Source organism: Physeter macrocephalus, chromosome 5, assembly GCF_002837175.3.
Source record: "Physeter macrocephalus isolate SW-GA chromosome 5, ASM283717v5, whole genome shotgun sequence".
Lineage (NCBI taxonomy): Eukaryota > Metazoa > Chordata > Mammalia > Artiodactyla > Physeteridae > Physeter > Physeter macrocephalus.
In genome coordinates, this window is record NC_041218.1 from 79,621,097 (window position 1) to 79,638,658 (window position 17,562).

Below are 17,562 nucleotides of genomic sequence, written 5' to 3' on the forward strand. Positions count from 1 at the left end.
CGTCCTGCCACTAGGTTCTTCATGACCATTTTTTTTTTTTTTTTTTAGATTCCATATATATGTGTTAGCATACGGTATTTGTTTTTCTCGTTCGGACTTACTTCACTCTGTATGACAGACTCTAGGTCCATCTACCTCACTACAAATAACTCAGTTTCGTTTCTTTTTATGGCTGAGTAATATTCCATTGTATATATGTGCCACATCTTCTTTATCTATTCATCTGTCGATAGACACTTAGGTTGCTTCCATATCCTGGCTATTGTAAATAGTTAGCTAGTTCTTCTTGAGATACAATCTAGGTACTTAATTTAATCTTGGCTGGAAGTGGGGTTAGCTTCAGAGGCTCCCATCTGGCTGTCCCTACTATGAAGCTCCTGCCTCACAAACCATGGAACCAATGTGGGAATTCTGACAACTATACTATGTATCCATTCCAATTGTATATTTAGGGACCAAGGAAATTACCATAAAATATGTTTGTAGACCTAGTTGGCAACTGTGTCCTGGCCTGTGACCCAGGCCAGGACACAGTTACTGCCTGGCTTCCGCATTCTCTCATTATAACAGTGCTGGGGATATGGAGTGGACATGTTGATACTTCAGTTTTCTGGGTATAGTTCTCAACTCAAGCACTGTGTCCAAGAGTCATTAAAAACATCTACCTCTTCCCTTTTCCTCACTGTGAAGTTACTTTAGTAAATGGACATAGGTTCCTTTGGTAAAGTGCTGGAGAAAATTTTACTACACACCCTTTCTGTAGTAGGACAGAGTCCTTCCTCCTGCAGACCTGACCAGTCCTTTAATCAAGGGGTTCTGGATCTGCAAATTGGCTCAGGTCTGGATCCTCTGCAAGGAATTGTGAGTTTTACTGCGGTAGCCACTCTTAGTCTCCCGATCATCCATCCTTCATTCCTGTGTTTGTGTTGATGGAACAATACCCTACCTTTTCCTAGGAACACTGTGTCCTATTAACCATTTCCAAGGCATTATGAGTCGGGCCACCATGACTGCCAGTTCAACCTTGCTGCTTATTAGGATCATTGCTCCAACTTTGTCTCTGATGGTTAAGAAACACCATATGGCCTTTACTCTTTGGGAGATGATATCGTCCCCACTGCTATCAGGGAACTCATTTCTGTAACAGCAAATCCTACTGTTATCCTTGTCCTACAGAAGACAGCCACCAGTGAGCTTCTTAATAACGCTGGTGCTCTTCTCACAAACACATTTCTTAGCACTTTGCTAAACAGAGCGTCCTCCATGTTTTCTCTGTGAAACACAGTTATCTTGTGGATTTTTTGACTTTTTTGACTTTGCATAGTGTACCTACTGTAGCATGTCTAATCTCTGAGCCTTTTGAACTCTTCCAGAATTTTTCATAGCATTTTTGTCATTTTTATTTCACTAAGTATGAGCCATTGTTTTCTCTGAAGGTCCTGGCTAGGAATTTAAATATGGCATCATGAATAATGACCCCATATAAGTAAATTCGAACTTTATGTTCTGGCAGTAGGAGGAACACCAGCCATTGGCAAAGAGCAATGAGCCACTTCTGCAGGACCAAAGGGTTCTGGAGCAGGTGGGGCTTTTTGTCTGTAAATAAAGATTTTCCAAACTTAATAATTTTAGATTCCCACTCCTTCCCAATAATGAATCTGACCTTGGCATAGTAGATTTGCTGGAGGTGAGAATTCAGTCCTCTTGGGAGCTTTTCTACTCTTAAGTTCTGGGTCTGATCCTCAGTCTTTACTCTCTCTAGTATGCAGTAGATACGATACTTTTATATTTTACCAGGGAGATCTTCTAGCTTTCATACTTTGCCTTGAATTAGTAAATAATCATCCTCTACTGTTCTTTTTATATTTTTCTCTAATGCATCAATAGCATCCAGCAAGAGCCATTTGGTTCTATAGTAATTATAATTGCCACTTCCCTGAAACTCTGGGAATGTCTGAGACAATGTACTCACCAGAGCATTCCCTTCCATGATATCCTATTCTAATTCACCAGTGGAGAAAATCACATGCCAGGGACTCTTTGTTTTATCTAACACCAGTGATGGATGCTATCTGAACAGTGGATGGTATAGTTATAAAATCTCATTTTAGTGCCTGTTTTCCAGCCCTAATTTTCATAGGTCATTTTCCCCAGGAAATAGATTCCACGATAGACATTTACATGGTGTAGCTACATTAGGAAATACCAGTAATTCCTGTAAGAGAGTCAGGGAAGTGGGGCTGGGCAGAGGGGGAGTTTGAAAAGGTTGTATTTTTAGCACAGGCCTTACCAGACCCCAGTGGAGGTCTGAAGCTGTAGTCTTTCAGGGGTATTTGAAATTGTGGCAAGGAGGTCGAGCCTCCTTGATTCAATAGGCAAAAGGCCTCGCATCTGGGGGATAAATGCTTCAGCCCTAAAGAGAAGATCTGGGTGGCATACCACAGTACGTTCTACAGTGTCAGAAAAATCCATTCATATTGACATTATGGACACATTTGGTAGCATTTTATATTTTCCCAAATCATAAATGAGAGCAACTGCTCTAATATTGAGCCTTTAAACATTTCAAGACAAAATTTTGAAATTGGCATTGTATTTCAGTACATCGCTATTTTTCAAAGGATAATATCCATGGAAGTCATTCTTGTTTATGTATTCAAACTGTCATGAAGTTTTTATATCTAGAACACTGAAATAATAATTTTTTATAAATAAAAATAAAGAGGGGGCTTCCCTGGTGGCGCAGTGGTTGAGAGTCCGCCTGCCGATGCAGAGGATGCGGGTTCGTGCCCCGGTCCGGGGGGATCCCACATGCCGCGGAGCGGCTGGGCCCGTGAGCCATGGCCGCTGAGCCTGCGCGTCCGGAGCCTGTGCTCCGCAACCGGAGAGGCCACAACAGGGAGAGGCCCGCGTACCGCAAAAAAAAAAAATAAATAAAATAAATAAATAAAGAGTTAGAAACTATTATGAACTAGTCATTTCTATGTAGTAATTTAAACGTTGGTGAGACAGTATTAACATTGTTTAAAGGCAAGGCGTACTAAGGACAAAATAACCACTGTGAACAAGATAGGTGAAAATTTTATATCAGAATAATGCAATTTATATATATATTCATAATTTATTTAATGTTTTACAGTAGTAGGATCCTACTGGTCATTTTTCTTTGAAATAGGGGTATCCTACATCATACAGAGAACCCAGTAGTAACAAAAGAAAAAATGATAGAAAAAATAATAGTGTCATGATAGCCAAAACATTGCAATGAATAACTGATAATTAAATGCTAAGGACACCTCATTAAAATTACAGATGTCACATTTGTCTAAAGAAGATCAAACTTGGATAAAATTAAACACAGATGGGTCTTTTTTATATATATACACCACATTTCCACTGTGTCAAAATAAGTTTGTCTGATATGTTCCAATGTGCCTTTTTGATGTTGACTGAACATCATTAATTTGTTCTGCCAAGCAACACTGTTATCAAACGTAACACATTCCACTATGAGTTTTCAATTTCAAAGGGTAAATTCAGGCCAAGTTTTATGCTTTCAGCAGGTATGGCTGTCCTCCAGCAATAACTACTGTGGATACTACTCTGGTATAAATGCACGGGTGCCCAGCAGCAATTTATTTTTAGTATTAAAACAACCTGAAAAAAATAAAAGCTTTTTTGTTGATTATAAAAAAGGTCACATCTTTTAATGAAAAATTCCAACTTAACATTTAAGAAAAACCTATTTATATTTTTGGAGCACATGGTGTGTTTTTAAGCAAACTAATGTACATAATGACAATACTTGCATCCCACTTAGGAGTCTCAGTATAAAAGTAAAAATAAGATATATCTTATTCTCTATCATGAGAAATATCACTCTTGATGTCACTATTTTCATGAAATGGCCTTTATTTGTTCCTTTATTCAGTCTTTATACAGCCCTTCATTTAAAACTCTTCATGATTTTTTGTCACAGATGTACAGAACAAACTTATGGTTACCAAGGGGGGAAAGGGGGGGTAGGATGAGTTGGGAGATTGGGATTGATATATACACACTACTACGTATAAAATAGGTAACTAATGAGAACCTACTGTATAGCACAGGGAACTCTACTCAATGCTCTGTGGTGATCTAAATGGGAAGGAAATCTAAAAAAGAATGGATATAAGCAATGTATGTCTGTTTCAAGAGGATGTGACAGCTAAAAAGCAAACATTGTTGGATTTTTCAGAGACTAACATATGAATCCCAGTCTATCCTGAAATGTTTAGCTATGTGACCGTACACAGATCAGTGTTCATATCTGCTTGGAATTGTTAAAACATATTCTCTATCATCAGGACTGTTAACCTCAACGTTAATATCTATCACTAGAGAAATAATCTTGTAATCAGAATGAAAAGTGCCTTGGCTGAACTGATTTACCATTTAATAAGACCTCAAAGAGCTGTATTTCAATATTCTCTTTGATTTCACATTGAATAGCAATGAGCACTAAGTCTATGATAGTATTTTTTTAATGAGTAGTACAAAAGTTATTTTGGATTCCTTTAGTATTACTTATTAATTATTGGAAACTTGTTTTTTTAAATAAGTCCTACTACTAATAACAAAAAGGTGACAAAGCAAATATGCGTATGGATTTCAAAACATGACATATATATATATACACACACATATGTGTCAACCCAGAATGGGAACCATGAGGTGGTTATAAATTCATGTTAAAAATAGGTACTAAGATCCCAACCTTCTACTATTTCTAAAACCTTCTGTGTCCTCCTGAAACCTATTCTGAATAAAAGAAAGTAACCAGCTGGAAAAAAGAAAATCAAAAAAATATAAAACTCTCTATGATTTTTGACTTCATCTGACTTTCCAAATGTAGTAGCTTCGTAAGTTCTATTTTACTACCACAGATGTTCCCTGTTCAGTTTCATGACATTGAGTATGAGGTTGTCTATTGGAGATTAACTGAGTTGATGGATTTAGGGGTGAGTGTCACTGTGTTACACCTGAAATGTCAAGACCTTCACATTCCCAAGTGGTAGGGGTTCTGCAGTTAGTTCATATTCAATTTGGAAGTTACTCTGCCCAACAAAAGAAGTAGGATATAAAACTTTTTTTTTTTTCCCATCTCTGCTGTGTAGGCAGAACCCTGAAACAGATGGGTGGAGAACACAATGTCCTAAGATTAGAGACAGAAAAATTCAGGTCCCCCCAAATAGAAAGAAATCAGTCCACAGTAACAAGTGATACAGGCCAGACATTTTGTAGAGCATAACAGAGATGAACAAAACTAGCTTAACCATCACTTTGATTTAAAAAAAAAAAAAAAGTACTTGAGGTGACCTTAAAGCAGAGACTGAAAAAATTCTGCAATGCAAGGATGACAACACTCAGCACAGAATGGTGTGACATGAGGACAAAGTGAGAGAGAGCACTGAAGCCCAGAGCAGAGACATCCTCTTAGAACATGAACAGATTATTCATATTAATAATCCATGCAAAAGACTTTTCTCAACTCCTGATCAAGTGGGAAATGGACATAGACAGGGCTGTGTTCTCTCTACTGTATGATTATGAAATGATATTTTGGTTGATTTTATATAGTGCTTATTGTTAGGTATGAATTCAGTAATTCTTAACAAATCCACTTATTATCTATATTAAGTGCTGAGGTAAAGAGGGCTACCTGGATTGGACAGGCTCTCCTGACACTTTAAAGTACCCGGAGAGAACATAGCAAGTGGCAGTAGCCTTTGCACCATGCAATCTGAACCATTTTCCCTTCGACTAGCTTTACACTGACTTGCATGTACTCTGCTTTCCTCCTCATGCCTGGGCTCAAGGTACGTCATTTCCTGGAACAACCTTTCTGCCATTTGCACAAATCACGACCTTGCCTATCTTTTTAAAACCTAGCTCAGATGTCATATTCATATTTATTCATTCATCCTCAGAGGCACTGAATACCTCTTACATTCTTAGGAATCAAATGATAAGAACCATAGAGAACCATAGAGAAAACAATAAAACAACCATTTATTTTATTCAAAAATAAATTGGGTGTGTAGCCCAAAAATTGTTACTTTTTTTTTTTAAGCTTGCAGGTCACTTTTATTTCTTATTTTATTGAGATATAATTTACATGTAACATTATATTAGTTTCAGGTGTAAAACATAATGATTTTTTGTCTGTTTTTGGCTGCACCGGGTGGCATGCGGGGTCTTAGTTCCCCGACCAGGGATCGAACCCATACCCCCTGCATTGGAAGTGTGGAGTCTTAACCACTGGACTGCCAGGGAATTCGCTGTTACTGTTTTTTTTTATTGCATATTAGTCAGAGGAAGTGAGGAAAAGGAATGAAGGACTTTTGTTTTCTGCAGGAGATGACACATAATCTGTGTCTGAAGAGATGATGTTAATTAGTTAGAGGGGGTGGGAAAATATAAATGAATAGAGAAACAGGAAGAAAGTCAGAGTAATTGGAAATAACCTGATATTTGTGGAGAACTGCAAATAATTCAGTCTGAGCAAAAAAGAGTGAGTGAAGAAACAGTGAAAGCTGAAACTGGAGAGGTAAACAAGGTTTAGTACATGGAGGTCCTGGAAGATAGAATTCAAATTCCATAATACTAAGTTGTAAGTTATTTAGATTCATTAAAGTAGTTAAGCAAGAGAATGGCAAGGTTGACTTCTCAGCAACAATTACTCTTGTAGCTAAAGCAGAGGAGAAAAAAATGAGCGTGTTAGACAGTAGTAGGTCAAGTAGGAATCAGTTCTATGCCTACTGAGGTAAGGTACAGGAGGAGAAAAAGGTAAGAGAGGAAGATTATGAGTTCAGGTTTAACAAGTTGATTGGAATTGTCTATGCTACAAAAGATGAAAATCTCAAGCAAAGTACACTTATGGAGTTTTTAGACAAAGCATTTGCTAGAAGATATTTATTTAGGAGTTATCAACTTATAGATGGAAGTTAAAATAATGAAAGTCAATGAGATCACGCAGGCTGAACAAAAAATAAAATTTTAAAGCGAAGGTTAAGAAGTTCTTAAATTGAGTTAAAAATACTTACAGTCAAGAATGCTAATACCATTTTGTCAGGCAGTAAAGGACCCTGCCATAGGTCATTTGGCTGGTAACAAAAAGTGAAGTTCAAATATAGGACTTGACACTGCCAACATTTGTGGTCTCTCCTATGTAGCCATGTGCATACTAGAATCACAAGAAATTCAAGTAAAATTATTTTTAAGTAGAATATTTTTGGAGAAATAATAAAGTTTTAAGAATTTACATTTAATTTTCCAGTGTAGAGTAAGTCAAACATCAGAACTAAAGGAGAAATGAACACTCTAACCTTGGTTCTGAATTCAGAGCCATAATTTTTATTTCAAGCTGAGTGACATTTTTGTTTTTTTCAACTCATAATAATCATTTCGATGACCTTGAAAAGATAATATATCTTGTTTATTTTAATTTTTAAAAAGTATAAATGAGTAGTTGAATCACAAGGGTCATATTTATTTTAAAAAGCAGTTACATGATGGAAAAATGCAGTTGAAAAAAATACATGTAAATTCCGAGGAGAGAAACGTTCTTTATGTGCTGTTAGTAAGATGATTATTAAATTGTTTGATTTTGTTCATATTAAAGTTTGAAGGAATCATGAAGTAGAGTGAACATGTGGATTGAAAAAGATAAAATATACTTCTTATCTACATGCTTTATATATTTATTAAAGACAGTAATATATTAAGATACTGGGGTGTGTGTGTGTGTGTGTGTGTGTGTGTGTGTTTCAGTTTAGTTTTAAATTTTTCAGTGACCATTCGGTTATCTATTCGAAAACTCCATACTGGGCACATAAAAATATCATACCTGGTAGTAGGATATATTGAAGGCATCCTCAAAGGATTTGCCAACTATTGAAATACACAAAACTATACAGAGGAAATAACTGTATACGTAGTTAAGACAGTCAGTGTGGTCTATTAATTCCGACCTAAATACAATCTTAGAGCCAAATCAAGCTATGAGAAAAGATAAAGTAATATTACCTGAAATACAGTAATTTAAAAAATTGTGCTAAATTAAGACAGCACCAATGTATTGTGTACTGCTCTGTCATGACCTGTAGTGTTGGGTTTATTTTGGGCTCATGTGTTATTACAACAAACAAATGAGAAACAGTCACATAACAAAAGCCTGGAATTGTGAAGGATTAAGTGAAGGGCCAACTCTACCATTTGAATTTTGGGGAAAGAACTGATGATATGTAGTTGGAACTAACAAGACTACTGAAGAGTGATACTTCTATCCTCCAAGAGTGGAAGGGCTGTTACTTAGAAGATATTATGCCTTTTCTTTATCATCCTGGAATCTAGGCCTGAAGGCTTAGAGTAAAGGAAAACCCTAGAGTGAAACAAAGGTCTGTTTGACTCCAACACTGAAATGGATTCAGAGTAGTTTTCCTAGAGTATATTCAGGGGCTGTCCCCTTTGTTTGTACCTGCTCCTGGGTACATGCATCCTCTGTGCCTCTTCTGTAGATTCACTTTTGACATTTTGTTCCTTTAAGTCCACTTTGGTTTCTTTAACTGTTTTCCCTTTTCCCTACTGTCAGGGGTATTCATGGTTGAATTTCACTTTTGACCTCCATCACCTTGAACTTTGCTGTCTGATCAGAAACAGTAGAGACAGATCTTTTAGATTCCTACAGAGAGGACATTGTGGCCACTAGAGATGTATTTTACTTTTCTCTATATCAGATAAATATGTCGTGTGACTTTAAGGGAGAGTTCAAGGTTGAATTTACGTTCCTAATCAGTAATAAAAATCTGAGATTGTTACCTCAAATTCTGGTCTAATAGCATCAGCTTCAAGTATCTTATATTTGGCCTTAAATAAAATTATAGTTGAAATCGGAAGGCATCAATCTCAATGGGAAGGTCTATGTAAATTAAATAACAAATTCTGGTTTAGTCATTAGTTATTATTTAGATAAGAAAGAATACTAGTGTCTATATAAATTACTGTGAAATTTAAGTTAAACCAGTACTTATTCTTGATCAAATCATTACTAAGTTGAATTTTTGCCTATTAACAGGGGCAAAGAGCTTTGCTATAGTATTAAAATACATGTTATAATTGAATGTCAACTTTCCCCAATGGAGAGTTTTTTTTTTCTTTCTTTTTGCCAACAATGCATTTTTACTTGCATACCAAAATAAAATTATTTCAGTGATTATTTTACATGTGCATGATTTACTTCATTTCCTTAAAGAAGTTAACAATAGATATTGCTTTCTCGTGCTGATCGTATGTCTTGGTCCTAAGACAGGCAAGTGGAAAGTTTGTATTACCTTAATATGTAGGTGAAATTCTAGTTCTCGAAAAAAATAGAACCTTAATTCTTGTCTGTGGGATGAGCAGGCCTTCATAAGAGCATTTTTCGAAGACTTAAAATAACTGGACAAAATAGACTGTATGTGCAAAAATGATTAAGTTTTAGGCTAATAAAACATAGCAAACTAAAAAGCATGAAAGTATAGAAAATATGAAAGCAGTAGTAAAATGTACCTCAAGGGATGATATTACCACAGCAGTATTTCTTGAACATTTGGATAAAGCAATTCAGAAAACTGATTACTGAGAAGGATTTTAATGCCCACCAATGTGGTAAGTAGTACTAGATGCATTCTAGAACTTTCCATTACTGAATTATTTTTACCCAGTACCATTTTCATCACACTGGATATAAATATTTTATATAATAACTTGCTTTTGCCAGTCATGATTTTGCTAGCCACTTGGGTAGACATAAAATAAACTCTGTTACTCAGCTGAGAGTTCCAAACTGTACCACCCAGACTATTCTGACTGGTAATAGCATCTTTTCAACTAAAGCAAAGGTTCTGTGATTTCCAGATGAGGACATCTTGTTACCTAAGTATGTTGGTAATTTCTTGAGACTTTGATTCTCTTTGAATTGTCCAATTACAGCAACTAAAATAACTTGTTGAGAAAAATTTGTGTTTCCTCTTCTGTGCAAAACTTTTTGTAAAGAGAATGAATTGACATAGCGTTAATGTGTGCTTTTGTCATCAGCTTAGATATCTGCATTCTTTCAGAAGCTGGAGGCTTACAAAGGTGTAGAAGGGTTAACGTAAAAGTTCCCTTTAAATTTAGCAGCCTGTGAGTTTCTAGGCAGTTGGCTTTGTAATCTAAATTAACCAAATTTCTTTCTTTTTTAACCTTTGGACTTTATATTTTGTTTCTCCCATGGTTTAAATAAATATTCCTTGCTCAAACTGTAAGATCCAGTTTTAGATCATCATTGTGAAGAAATCTTCCATCATGTTAGTCTATATTTATTCCCCTTGACACATTCACGATCATATAGTTTAAGTTCAGACTTCCATTTGTAAAATCCCTCATATTTATTTAGTAGCACAAAATATTTTAAAGCTTATCTACATGTATTAATCATCAATGTGGTTCAGAAATTCCTAAACAGTCTGTGCAGACTCCAACTACTTGATTCCTTTTCAATACTGCAATCTAATTGTCTAGTATTTCAATTATGCCCCATATATTAACTTAAAATACCTCAAGAAATGTTATCATTGTTACCCCAGTTAAATCGTTGGAAAAATGTATGATATCAGCTAATTTAAAAGTACAGTTCTAAAATCATATAATGCATCTTCAGTCATCTATTTTGTCTTTCATTTACCTATACTTTTGCCTGGTTCAAAGTCTAAAGGTTTTATAATATTAATGCCAAACATTAGCATAGAGCCAGATATAACATAAAATAAATATTTAGCATTTCTGAATCTTGAAATGGCTCGAACTACTGTTTTTAATTTTTCTCGAAATTTTAACAAAGACAAGTTTATAACTTTACATAAAGACCATGAACACAAAGAATGACATTTTATTACAAGTCAAAGCTATATGGAGTAATGAGGAATCATCACAGAATTGAGTTGAATAGTAGACAGGGCTGGTTTTCCAGGACCTAAAATAGTTTTGCTATGTATATGTTGCTAAACTCTTTAGGTAACTTTTCATACCCAAATATTATTTGACTGTATTGGTCTCGATTTTGAAGTACAAAAACTTGAATCCCTTTGGAAGTAAACAAAATTATTATATGAGAACTTGTCACTACATAAAGTAAAAAACACTTTGTTCTGTTTGAAGGTTTACTAAGCATTTAGGACTCTAGCATAATGTCTTATAATGTTATTGAATAAATACTGTTGTATTGTCTCAACACTGAAGAGACAGCCTAACTGTATTGTGCTTGATAATGCTTCAGTAGAAATGCAAGTAAATAGTCTTCTCTCCTATGAGTTTTCTTTTTTCTCCAGAGAACCAACTCATCATTCCAGTGTACTAAATACACTGTGAATATGAATAAATACCTCTAAATCAAAATTTAATCTAATTGCTGCAGAATATTCTTGACAGAGTAGATCAGTCAATGCCAGCTACAGGCAAATATATGACATCCTGCCTGCCTTGGTCTCTGCTCTTGACAGTGTTCTACATGATCCTCTGTGGTGGAAACTAATCGAAGGATCATGTTTTAACAATGTTTTATCTTTCTCTTTATTGCTATCTTGTCTGTGCCCTCATTTTCTCCTCTACATTCAACTCAGAATGAAAGACATTAATTGTTCTGAAGTAGGCTATTATGAATTGATTATCTTTTACTTCATACAGATCAATAGAGCAGTCTGCATGTTTTCCCTCTACTGAGTTACAATTTCTGTTAGGCTCCCAGGAAAAGAGATTTGTATTTTATTACAATAAGAGTGACAGTGTTTCAATGTACACTGTACCTGTTTTTGGTACTTCAATCAACTATTCAGTTAAGAAGCACCTGTCCCTTTTCTATTTCTTCCTCATAGCAGGAATTTGTTTTTATGAAGCCCCATGTTCATCAACTTCGGTCACTGTTTTTCACACTAACTCATGGAATGACTCAGGGATGACTTGTACATGGCTTAGAAATTGAACTAGTCAGGTCACTAGAGACCAAAGCGAGCCCAAGCTCTCAAGTTTTAGACCATTTTTCAGGAATTGTATTTAGAGTTTAGAAAGTACTCATCATTATTCAAAGTCTACCTTGATTACTAAGTGTGGATAGAAAATTATAACTTCATTTTGAAAAAGAGTTATTATAAAGTTTGCAGTTATTCCCGGTGCTAATTTGAATCTCCCGAATAAGAGTCTTCTTTTATTCTGAAATCATACTGAAGTTTGCCTAATCCTAAAAATCTTTATGTAATATTAGACTAAGTTTTACATAATTTCTGCCACTCCCAACAGGATAAATGTTAATTAAAGATTTCAAAGAGTGTTGGAAAAAACGCATCATGCTTCTCCCCTTCTTAGGGAGAAACATGTATGTCAAGCTGTTCTGGTGCTCCAACCCACACACAACTCCTAACCAACCAGGGGCACGCCAGGGAAGGAACTCAAAGATTTCAGACCATGTGCCCTATTTATATGATTATGCTCTGAGCTAATATCATAATTCTGGGCCCCATTCCATTTTCCTAGTCCCTAAAGAGGACTGGAGAATAGGAAAAAGAAATAAGACTCATTGTTGTGGATTATCATTTTGTTTTTAACTTTAAACTGCAAGTTCACATTCTCCTTTGAGTATCCTCCACCACTGAGTTCTTTCTCACAGACACTTGGGAAATTTCAAATGCTGGATCTGCTTTTCTAAAACACGACGTGCTGAAGTAATCATGGGGCAAACTGAAAGGACTTGATGAGAGACTAATAAATTCTTTCCTTCTAAGCAAATGCATGTGGGATTGAAAGTTAAGACTAATCTATGATAATATCATTCAATCATAGTGAGTTTCTAACAGAAAGACAAATTATATAATGAAAGGAAAATATATCATTGAATATGTGAAATTCAGAACATGAAGTGTTTTTTGGTGGCGGTGTTGTTAGTCTCAAAATCTGTAAAAAAAAAAAAAAAAAAAAAAATCAGTTTGTTGGAGTAGTTTTCAGACAAGGTAGGAGTTAACAACTTAAAGGTCTGTGAAATTGCCTTAAGCTCTATATAATGTTGTTTTAAATTTCATTTTATTTTTATTTATTTTAGGGACAATTTTGAACAGAGCACCACCCTCCACCCCCAACACACACAATTCTAAGGTATAAAGTTTTTTACAAAACAAATTTTACTCTCACCCATTTTAATTATTTATCGCTACTTCTACAGATGTGGAAGTCTTTTTTTTTTTTTTTCCTCATGATTTCTTGGTAGAATAGAAAAGTTCAGTTAGGAAAAAATCAATATCAATATTAATATTTCTTTTTTAATATCAAAAAGAAACTTCCTGCCAACAATGAATAATGCTTTTTGTTTTGCAGGCTTGGTATACAGGATACTCTAGATTACTCTGAAGGTTTCTCATGAAAGAAAGCAAGCTATAATATTTCTCCTTTATCTTAGTTTACTTAAATATTCATGTGCCAAATATAACTTCGCATACATTTAAGACAGGAGAGATTCAGCTAGAAGTCAAGATTATTGTGTCAGCATGTTTGCTATTAAAGGAACAAGAGGAGCTTCCAATAATTATGACATGCCCTCCTGAGCAAGCAAATGTTTCAAGCTCTGTCCCAAGCTTGTGACCCAGTATCAAGCCAAGATGTATTTGTAAATTTTAAAAACCAAGAGAAAATAAACACAGGTAGCTTTTGTCTCCTCAAAAGCAACCATGACCAAGTGTAGATGTCCAAGCTATCATGGGCTCATGTAGTCAGTTGGTAATGGACTAAAAAAAAAAAAAGCACAATCGCAGGTTATATTGCATTCTGATGTTTGCAAAACGAACTGTGTGGACTTTTCAAAAATATATGAACGTATCAACGTTTCTGACCATTCACTGGAAGATGGATGGCAATAAAGCTTCCTAGTAGAATCTTTTGGTGAACTAAATCAGAGCCTATATGGTCATGATAATAAAAGAGTCTGGGCATCAAAGTCAGACCACAAGGACCTGTAGCACACTCTACAACTCACTGTGACCATGGCAATCGGCTGCCCATAACTGACTCATAATAACTTCAGTGAGTTGTTATGGGCATTAAATAAGACAATGTACATATTCACTTTTGTATGGAGCTTGACCCCTACAGGGATCAATGAGATAGGGCTCAATGTATGTGCTGCCGGTGAAGATGTTCATCCAGTCTAAAAGTGGGGTGTAGTTCCCTCCCTTGAATCTGGGTTTTTCTGACCAGTAGATTGTGGCAGAAGTGATACTATGTGTCTTAGTCCATTCGGGCTGCTATAACCAAAACCATAGACAGAGAGGCTTATGAAAATTATTTATTGCTCACAGCTCCGGAGGATAGGAAGTCCAAGATCATCAGGGTGCCAGCAAGGTCGGGTTCCGGTGAGAGCCTGCTTCCTAGATTTCCCTTTTTTTCCACTGTATCCTCACATGGTGGAAGGTGCCAAGGAGCTTTCTGGGGCCTCTTTTATAAGGGCACTCTCTCGTTCCTAAAGGCTATGCATTCATGACCTAATCAAGTCCCAAAGGCTCTGCCTCCAAATACCATCACATTGGGCATTAGGATTTAACACTAATTCTGGGGGAACGGGAATGCTCGGTCTATAGCATTGTGGTAGTTAAAGAACTAGTATCTACGGCCTTCATCTCTTGGAGCCCTGACCTACAAAAGAAAAGAAATTTAAGCAACTTCTAAAGATAGAGGTCACGGAAAGGGGCACTGAAGGGCCAGGCATATGAGTGAAGAGGTCATATTGCACGCACATCTCGGCTGAATCTTCAGATAACTCCAGCAACAAGCTTTATCTCACACTGGCACTGGAGACCCACAAGGGCTACTGCACTATTCCAGGGATTTAGCACTAAATAAAACAAAACTGCTCCCTTCGTGAAGGCTGCAGTCTAGCAGCACTGGAGCTCTCTAGTATTGAGTGTTCTGTGGTAGAATGTTCTGTGGTGGGCTTGTTTTGACTGTGATAATAAGTTTATTCGTGGACAGAGATTCAGGGTAGAATGTGAAAGTGATATGTCAAGGATCAGATAATCCTTGAATAGCAGAAGTGGTTTGCTGTAGAACAACAAGAACAACAACAACAAAAAACAGATAAAAAGAGAAATGAAGCTTAGGTTGATATCCTGTGGAAAGACAGTTCACCTTTATATTTTCAATCATTTATGTACAAAAGAATTGTCATTGATAATACTTTCAGTAAGTAAGAGTATTCAACACTCTTAAAGTGGTATGAAAAATGCAATTTTAATAGTGGGGAACCAGGTTCTTTTTGGTGAAGAACCAGTGTGTTCTACTGAGTTAATAGAGGGTGGAAGATAAGCTCCTGAAGAAGCAAGTTGGGAAACTGTAGGAAAGATATCCAAACACTAAGAGATGAATGTAAATTCAGTGATGGGGGTAAACAAATGAGAATAATGAAGGGAAACAGATAGGGGAAAAAGGCAAAGCAATGGGGTTAGGGGCTGAACCTTGAGGAAAAGCATGTCCGGTAAGAAATTTCCCACCCTGGATGGGCAAGGGAAGTATAGGAACAGGGGTATGTATTGTTCTGATTTCTTCCATCTCTGCAGCATGTACCTCTGTTGCTTATTAATTAGTTTTTTGGTAGAAATCAAGGGTAAGAAGATTTTTGGTATGGGGATCCACATGGAGTGGAGAGAAACACATGACAGCAGATGGTGAAATGTAAGGGAATTTGAGAGTTCACTGGGGCAGAAACTAGTGTCCAGTCATAACCATGAATGTAAGCTCTTAGGAATTTGCTGAAATTTTAGAGAGGGCATTGGAATTTACATAAAATGTGATAGAGAAGAGTAAGGTAATTTTATCTAAATATCCAAAGGCAGGATGTCATTAGCTGATACCTGTCAGACATCAAATATGAGGGGACATAAATGATGGGCCCTATGAAAACTAATCCTTGAGAGAAAAGTTTGGTAGTGGGGGTAGGAGTGGTGGGCAGGAAACTAATATTTATTGAACACCAACCAGGCACTAAGCTCTGTGCTAGGTGCTTTGCTTATTTTTATCATTTGAACTTAACAATGACTCTCTATATTAGTTATTGTAATCTCCATGTGGCACATAGGAGCTAAAAGACTGTGACATAGCTAATAAGTGATAAAAATTGGATTATTTGCCTTTAAAACCTTTGCTCTCTCTATTATACCTCATTCTATATGAAGTAAGAATACGATTGCAATTCCAAGAGGCCTCTGAATGCAGACTCACCTAATTCTAGAAAAGTATTCTCAAATATATTCTTTCATCAGACGTTGGTATCGGATAACGAATAGTGATATTACTGGTATTTTTAAATGGCAAAGTCTATAGTAATTCTAAGTAAGTGGGACTTACTGTCTGGCTGGACGTCCTCCTTGAATTCCTCCCTGTAATGTCCTCATGGGAAGCTTTAAAGAGGCTGCCTTGAGCAAAATAACACGGTGGATATAATTTATTATTAATTTATTTTTCTTCAAAATCTTCACATCTCCTCAGCAAATGTTCTTTTCTTCCCTCTTTCTCCACTACATCAGTATCAATGCTCTCAACATCACACTTTATCAAAGCCTGCGCTAAGGTGAATAGAGTGTCTGACTGTGGTATTTCAGGCATCATCCAGTGCTCTGGGGTATTATGAATAATCGGGCCTCTTTTTGGTGCACACAAACTCCAATTTAGAATTACCAAAAAGGATTAAGTAGAAGTTAAAATACAAGCACTAGAGCAATAGAGAAGAGAGAATATTCATTAAAAGCATATACAGCAAAAATACTGAAATAGAGGTTAGCCCTTTTAACTGTTGACATTCTATTTGTTTTTATTGTAAATTCTAGGAGTATTCTCAGAAAGGCTTCTTTGCCACAGTATTAAAATGAACAATAGACAACATTATAGGCAATGGAGTGTTTCTCTGAGCATCTGGCACGGACATCTGTTGGAGATGGGACACCAGCTCATTGCTCTTTCCTTATGTGGAAGGTCTAATTAAGTAGCAGACAACCCAAGAAGCCCTAGAGTGTAGTTCAGATCAGTATCCAAAGGTTTATATGTGCTCACAAACCTCTTAGATCAGTAATACTGAAGTGTGAGTCTCGGCAAAACTAGCCAAAACTTTCAGGCCTAGCATATGCAGAAGTTGAAAGAACTTTTATGAGGCACTACGTCTAGCTCCAAGATGTGACAGAGAATGACTAAACTAGAAGGAACTTCAATAACTCAAGTTCTCAGCTAAGGCTGCTATTTAAGAACATTTAAACTGGCTCAGAAAGAGAGCTGTTTATACTTTCACCAGTGGCCGAGATTCTGCATTAATAGCTCACAATCTTTAGAATCAAGGACTTTTGTCTATTCACTAAATTCTCCTCCTATCTTTTTACTGTCGTCTCTTCCTCTCTTTCTCCTCCCTCCCTCCCTCCCTTCCCCCTCCCTCCCTCCCCCTTCCCCCTCCCTCCCTCCCCCTTTCCCCCTTCCCTCACTTCC